This window comes from Gymnoscopelus braueri, assembly GCF_963280865.1.
Source record: "Gymnoscopelus braueri genome assembly, chromosome: 16".
Classification (NCBI taxonomy): domain Eukaryota; kingdom Metazoa; phylum Chordata; class Actinopteri; order Myctophiformes; family Myctophidae; genus Gymnoscopelus; species Gymnoscopelus braueri.
The window spans coordinates 51,420,365-51,428,540 of NC_137616.1; positions in this window are offsets into that span (position 1 = coordinate 51,420,365).

Here is an 8,176-nt window from a genome sequence, read left to right on the forward strand (position 1 = left end):
TCTCTGTGTCTCTCTCTCTCTCTCTCTCTCTCTCTCTCTCTCTCTCTCTCTCTCTGTCTCTCTCTCTCTCACATTCAACACTCTCTCACGCTTTCTCACACAAACACATGAACACACAGTTTATACATTGCATCATAAAACCTTAAAATATATTATAACATTAAAAAAGTTAAAATGCAGGTAAAAATGTCTTTCTAAATTAGAGGAAGAAGTGAAATAACTTTAGTGTTGCGACAAATAGTTACGAATATCAATAAAAGATTAATTAGAACTACACATAACATTTACAATTTTCTCCTTGGTGATTACTGTTATTGATCAAACACAGTATGTCTATTAAAAGGTATTTTGTTCAGTTAATTACATTTTTTTTTCAGTTGTCTTTACTCACCAACAGATTGTTCCTGCTTCACTGAAGGATGTCAGAAAAGAGGAAGGTAACATGATGAGAGACCAGCCTTATATGTAGACAGAGGGAGTGGTCTAACAGATCTGTCTCTGTCACGTATTTGTTCATGCTATGTCTTGCAGTGGTGGAAAAAGTAATAACCTTTTTACTTAAAGTATCAATACTGCAATGTAGAAATACTCCATTACAAGTAAAAGCCTGGAATTCAAAATGTACTCAAAAAGTACAAAAGTACTGGTATAAAAATGTACTTAAAGTACCAAAGTACTCATTATGCAGAATGTCCAATTTCACAAGTTCTCAAATATATAACAATCTTTTGAAAATAGCACAAAAAAAAAGCTCACAATGCGTCGCGATGCAACGCATTGTAAACTTGCTATTTTTGGCCATTTTCAAATGTAAATAGGGCTGAAGTGTTTAGGGGCTGAAAAATCTAAATCTACAAAGTAAATAGTAGCTATAGTTTTCAAATAAATGTAGTGGAGTAAAAGTACAATATTTGGATCCGAGATGTAGTGGAGTAGAAGTAAAAGTATTGGAAATTGGAAATAGTCAAGTAAAGTACAAATACCTCAAAATTTTGGACTAAAGTTTTCTTACCTTTTCTATGACGTTATGATATCTTAGGATGAATGGTACAGTAGAAATTGTTCATAACTCCACCCCTAAGCCGCCACAGCTTAAAAGGTGCGCGGATAGGCCTTAGGTTAGATCACATATTTTAATAGCTTTAAAAAAAAAAGTTTTGGTGAGATCTGATGTTCATAGTGACAGAAAACTATGCAACCAAAAAAAAAAAAAAAAACAAGTCTCGCTAGACGAGATTGAAATCTCGAGATTTCAATCTCGTCTAGCGAGACTTCTGTTTTTTTTTTTCCACCACAGCGTATGTGTTCATGCTACATGTCATGTTTGTTCTCGTTGTACTGTATTGCGCTGTGATCCTTATCTCAGAAAATATTAGATTTTATACAATCATAATTATTTTCTTGCAAGGTTTTGCAATCTGTTCTATAATGCCCCACATATATAAACTTGAGTTTGTCAAATCATACCTTACTGTATGAATATAACAATATATAATAACAACACACATATTTAGCTCATCTTATTTGATCCGGTTGGTCATTTGATTGATTGATTGATTGATTGAAATTTTTATTAGGCAAATAACCACCTTTGAATGTAAGACAACACAGTTACATTTATAATGCTTTTGTCTAAAAGGTCCGGCCAAAAAAGTCCTTGCGGACTTGTTTCCGTTGGGGTCCTTGAATTAATTTCATAGACATATATAGTAGCAACCAAACAGTTCAAAAATCAATATGAAAATACAGATAATACAGAAAAAATACAACTATGTACCAAAAAAAGGAGCATGAAAAAAAATGTACAAAAAAAGGGGGGGGGGGGGTGAAGCATGGAAAAATAAAGATTATATACAAAAAATGCATGAGGAAATACAAAATATGTACAAAAAAGAGGAGGGGGGGGGGGGTCGTCTGTCTACAGGGAAACTGTTACTATCTCCTCTTTCGGCCTCCAGAAAGATGAGTTTTTAGGGCTGTTTTGAATGAGCCCAGCGAACTGCATTTTTTGAGGGATGGGGTTAGACTATTCCATTCCTTGGTGGCTGTGCTATAGAAGGAGAATTTGCCCATGTTTGTTTTATGGGTGGGTGGTACCAGATTGTTGTTTACGCTCCCTCTAGTTTCGTGGCTGTGGGTGTCACTAACTTTTTCGAGGTATTTATACAGATATGCGGGTATAGGGGGCATTTCGGGCAAATCTGCATTTACAATTTTGAAGACCAGACCCATTTTTAGTTGTTTAACCCTGTCTTCCACCCTGAGCCAGCCTAGGCTGGCAAAGTGAGTGGGAGAGAGGTGGGTCATGGGCCCCAGTCCGAGAAGTAGTCGGATCAGTTTGTTTTGGGAGGTTTGAAGCTTAGTCTGCAGTGACACTGAGGTGTTAGAGTACCAAGAGGAGCTAGCATAGTCAAAAAGGGGCTGAATCAGGGCCCCCGAGAGGGTCCTGAGGGCCTGAGGGTTGACAAAAGAGGAAACTCTGCCCATAAATCTGGTTCTCTGGTTTACTCCTTTGACCACCTTTGTTGCCATGCTTTCACCTGACAGGTATTTGTCAAGAATACATCCCAAATAGGTAATCTCTTCTTTGCTAGTGATGATTGTGTCATCGACTATGACCTTGAAGTCATCTACCTTCATTTTACTGAGGGAATGTTTGGTCCCAAATAGGATGGATTCAGTTTTCCCAAGGTGTAGTGACAGTTTGTTATCGGTAAGCCAGGTACGGATTTTTGAGAGTTCAGAGCTGAGAGCTTCCTCAACTTGCAACTTGTCCTCACCCGAGATCAGGAGTGCCGAGTCCTCAGCGAACAGGAACAGTTTGCAGTTACAGGCAGCATTCATGTCGTTAATGTATAGAAGGAACAGTAACGGCCCTAGAATGCTGCCTTGAGGAACCCCGCAGCTCACCGGGAGGGATGAGGACATGGTTCCGTTGATGTCAACCACTTGTTCTCTACCCTCCAAGTAAGATCTCATCCAATTTAGTGATGTGCAATCAAAACCAATCGCCCTCAGCTTATCAAGTAGAATTGCGTGGTTTACAGTGTCAAACGCCTTTTGGAGGTCCAGCATGACCATGCCACAGTATTTGCCCGAGTCTACCTCACGTTTGATGTAGTCGGTCAAATATAGTAGGCATGTGTCAGTGCAGTGGGATGTTCTGAAGCCCGATTGGAATTCAAACAACAGTTTGCGCTCACTGAGGTAGCTGTTGATTTGTTCTTGGATTGATCGCTCTATAACCTTTGAGATGGAACAAAGGATGGAAACAGGCCTATAGTTGCCAGGATCTAGTTTGCTTCCTTTTTTAAATAGAGGGATTACTCTTGCCAACTTGAATTCTTGTGGGACGTGACACTGACTGATGGATAAGTTTGTAATGTGGGCTACTATGGGAGCAATGGAGACCGCTGCGTCTCTGAGGAATCTGGTGGGGATGTTGTCAAGGCCGGTGGCCTTGTTTGGCTTTAGGGCGAGGAGTTTGTTTTGCACATCAACAGTCAATACAGGTTTGAAAGAGAAGGAATCTTTTTTAGCCCCTAGTTTCTCATAGTGAGCTTGAATGTGGTCGGGGCCAAACAGACCTGAATGCTGAGGGAGTTTGCTTACCAACTGAGTTGCAACTGTGGTGAAGAAACTGTTAAAACAGTCCGCTACCAATTGCTTGTCGGTAGTGAGCGAGCCACTTGAAATAATGCAAATGTTTGTAGATTTTGTCTGAATTTTTCCGTTGCAGCCTAATTGTTTTAGTGCCTCCCACAGTTTTTGTGGGTGGCTTTTGTTTGCCTCTATGTTCTCATTTAAGAAATTCTTTTTGGCATTTCTGATCAATTTAGTAACTACATTTCGTAGATTTCTGCACTTTTCAAGTAGCTGCTCACTTTTGTTTTTCCTGAACTCTGAGTAGCTTTTGTTCCTGAGTTTGATGGGTCATCTAGTACGGATGCCTCCCGAGCGTCTCCCTGGGGAGGTCCTCGCTGCACGTCCCACTGTGAGGAGATGGGGGGGGGGATTACATCTCCACACTGGCCTGGGAACGCCTCAGGATCCCCCCAGGAGGAAGTGGCTAATGTTGCTCAGGAGAGGAAAGTCTGGAGCTCTCTGCTGGAACTGTTGCCCCCGCAACCCGACTCCGGATAAGCGGTTGAAGATGGATGGATGGATGGATTTGATCGTACAGACATTACATAAACTTAATTTAATTTACCCAGGGGAGGATAGCTGAGCATGAATGTTTTTTTTCCCCCCAACAACACCCTGCTTCACATTCACACGCATTACAACCTGGGAGCTGACCGGCATAACCACAGTCTGATACTGTTGTACTGGGAGCAAACCAGTACAACCACAGTCTGATACTGTTGTACTGGGAGCTGACCAGTACAACCACAGTCTGATACTGTTTTACTGGGAGCTGACCAGTACAACCACAGTCTGATACTGTTGTACTGAGAGCTGACCAGTACAACAGATAGGCTTTACTAAATAAAGTAATAATTAAGTGAGGGAATGGCTTTCAAACTGGCCCAAAACTATGAAAGAATATGAATATGAAACAAATATTTCATGTTGCTATAAAGCAGTGCACAGTTTAAAAAAGTAACACCAGAAGGCTGTCAACAAACATGCATAGAGTTCTGTCTGAGGAGTAGTCTGCTTTACAGCATCATTAAATATGTTTTTTTCTGAATTCAAGGAGCTTCCTTTTCAGACAGAAATCTTGCTTGGCCCTCTGCACCAGGCTGATGCAATGTGGTCTTGTTGCCAGTAGATGTCACTGTAACACAGCAGTTCTGTTCTATATGGCTGCATTCACTGACTGAGAGGAAAGACATTTAAAAATATGAAATCATATAAAGACCATATTATGTTTAAATGCTTTTGTGTGATGCTGTAGTATGATGATCAAGCAGGGCGTTAATTTATGAAAAAACACAAAGTTAAAACATGGAGGTAAGAGATTTCTGCCCGACAACAACGATATGTAACAATAAAACACATTATGGTTTTCATGAGTTGCACCAGCAACTAAAGAGTTAATGTAGGATGACTAACACTGATGTTCATGTGGGGGGCGCTATAGAGTCTAAGATCCCTATTCCAGAATAGAGAGAGGAAGAAAGCAGCAGAGCAGGACACTGCTTTCTACGCAGGCAGGCAGGCAGACAGACAGACACCACATTGATAAAGAGCCTTAATTCATTTAAGTTGCTGAGTTTATTTTATGTTCTAAAGTCAATCGTCTTCTAATGAAACAAACTTGATGCCCAAGTGTTCTTTTTGTTTTTATACCTTTGTGAACTCTGGTGAGTTTGTTTCTAAGTTGTAATGCCAGCCTGTTGCCAGCCTCGGCACTCCTGCACAGGTGGCTTCATGCTACTGATTAGCCAATTAAGGTGAAGTGTGAGTCTGCGTAAAGAATGTAATCCAGTATCAAATGTAATCTAAGAGGGCTAAGCATACTTTAAACCAATCAGAGATGAATGTAAGAAAGAGTTTTACTGTGAGTAATGATTGTGGGCCAATTAGTGACTTTTATTGTACTTTATTGATGCGTCCCGATTGTTAACCTTTACTGTTAAAACAATAGCAGATCTACAAGCAACGCCGTTGCGATGAGGTCCGTTGTGAGCTTGTAGATCTGCAGTTTTTTCTGTTTAGTTTTTTCTGTATAGGGCTTAAAGGAGTATTTCACCCAAAAAAGTACTTATTTTCTGTCATTATACCATTTGTCTTTGTCTTATAATGTGATTTATATTGTATGCTGTTATGTTTCTTAGAATGGCTTTATTTTGAAAGACAGAAGTACCCTTATATTGAAAGGCCTTCTTGATGAGAACAGGTCATTAGTTAAGGCAGGTGTGTGAGTTTAGCTAATTGTAACTGATAAAATACAGCTGTGTGAACCTGCAAACAGCTTTTGTGTTAGAAGCAGCAAAGAGTGTTTCCTCTTCATTTCTGTGTCTTATTACGATGCTTTTTCAACTTACCTTCTACATACCTTCACCAGGAGGCAATGCTGTAAGCTATAATTTCATGTTATAGTGAAAATGTCATGTCCTATGCATAAATAATGTTTAAAACGGCAGTTAATAGTTATTATTATTTACAAGCTACTGTAAAGAGAACAGGACAACATCTCATGTTGTATGTTATGTTTGTTTCAGCTTTTACTCCACCTGTATAGATGAAGAATCTTCAGTAAAATAACAAGTCTGTCACAATTCTGTCATTATTTCTATGTGAAGTGGAGTTTAGCTGAGCTGTTGAGCTGAAGTTCAGCTACACTTTAGCAGGAACAGCACACCAGTGGTTCTCAAAGTGGGGTCCGGGGACCCCCAGGGGTCCTTGGACTTGGAGGAGGGGTTCCAGGGGGTCCCCAGCAAAAGTAGTTAACATTGCATCACGATCACGATCACTTTTATACGTTGGCTGTTCAAAAATAGCAGATCTACAAGCTCACAGCGCGTCACTTCGTGCCGCGCTGTGAGCTTGTAGATCTTCTATTTTTGAAAATACTTGAAAAAGATCAAAAACATTTTTATTAATTTAGAATGTTCAACCCCAAATCTCCTCTTCTGGAGGTCCCTGGCACAACATGTTTTCAGATGAGGGTCTGCGGCACGAAGGAGATTGAGAACGACTGAATCACACCCCCCATGACGCCTTGAATTCATGGAGATTTATTAGTTTTTGTCTCATTCCTGAGACACTAATGTGAAGACCAGGTCATAGGTCAGTAGGAGACTCATTGAGTCGACTCCGCCGGTCATCAAATTATTGTCTCAGGAATGAGACAAACTAATAAATCTCCATGAATTCAAGTCTTCATGGGGTTAATGTAATTGATTATTATTTGAATATGTACTCCTTAAGTGGTTAATTATCATATCATGTGTGTTTTATATTTTCTTGTTCATTGAAGTTAAATGATCTTTTCATATATTGATGTTTAGTTGTCATAATGAAGTTTATAAAACTTAATAAAAAAACTAATTTCTATGTATTTATTTGTTTGCTCATTTATTTGTTGGCTTATGTTAAGACTAACTTTCCTCTTCTATCCCGGATTTGAACCCGGTTTCCTGCTTGATATTTTTACCATTGAGCTAATAGAGCCAGCCTGCTTGCTCAGGGGATAAATTTATTCTTGACCTTCAGGTCAAGAATCGTGTCAAATCCTGTGTCTAGGTGAGACATGACCTTTGACATGATCTAAATGTCTCAATAGTAGAGCAGGGAGATAAAATACAACCACCCCAAAAGTTATATTGTAAACCTGCATTAAATATTGCTTAATAAAGTTAAATGCAAATATATATTTCTTTCAAATTGATTAGAAACTGATACAAATATTGATTATAACATTGTTAAGTGATGGACAGGGTGGTCATTGGTTCCATTTGTACACTTAATAGCACACTGTGGATTTCACAATGTAAAGTAGGCTCCCAGAGGTTATTATTAATAATGATGTGCTTGTGGACGTGGTTATCCTTCTGGAAATGAGTTAACTCTATAATAACTCTATAATAAATGAGTTAACTCTATAATTGTCATTTAGTATTCTGTGTGAATTAACATTTAGCAGGTATCATTGCAGAGGTCAGAGGTCAAATGTCTCACTGATAGAAATCACATTGAAATGCACAGACACCAGGCTGATGCAATGTGGTCTTGTCGCCAGTAGATGTCACTGTAACACTGCAGTTCTGTTCTATATGGCTGCATTCACTGACTGAGAGGCAAGACATTTAAACATATGAAAATATAGATTTATGAAACACCTATTTGTAAACCCAGTTATTCACACCAGATGATCTAGTAAGGACAGGGAAATTATGAGTTTAATTGTTACATGATATATCATCTGTCAGGTCTAAACCTCATATGTAGGCCTACACAACTGTTACTTTTCAGGATTCAAATTCAAAAATGGGAAAAGTATCAGATCTACAAGCTCAAGACGAGCTTGTAGATCTGCTACTTTTGATGCTTTTGTGTAACACTGAACTATGATCAAGCAGGGCGTTAATTTATTCAAAAACACAAAGTTAAAACATGGACATTAGAGGTTTCTGCCCGACAACGATATGTAACAATAAAGACATTATGGTTTTCATATATACTAATAAGATACACAATTAATAATAAAATGATTTAGTTTTGGTTC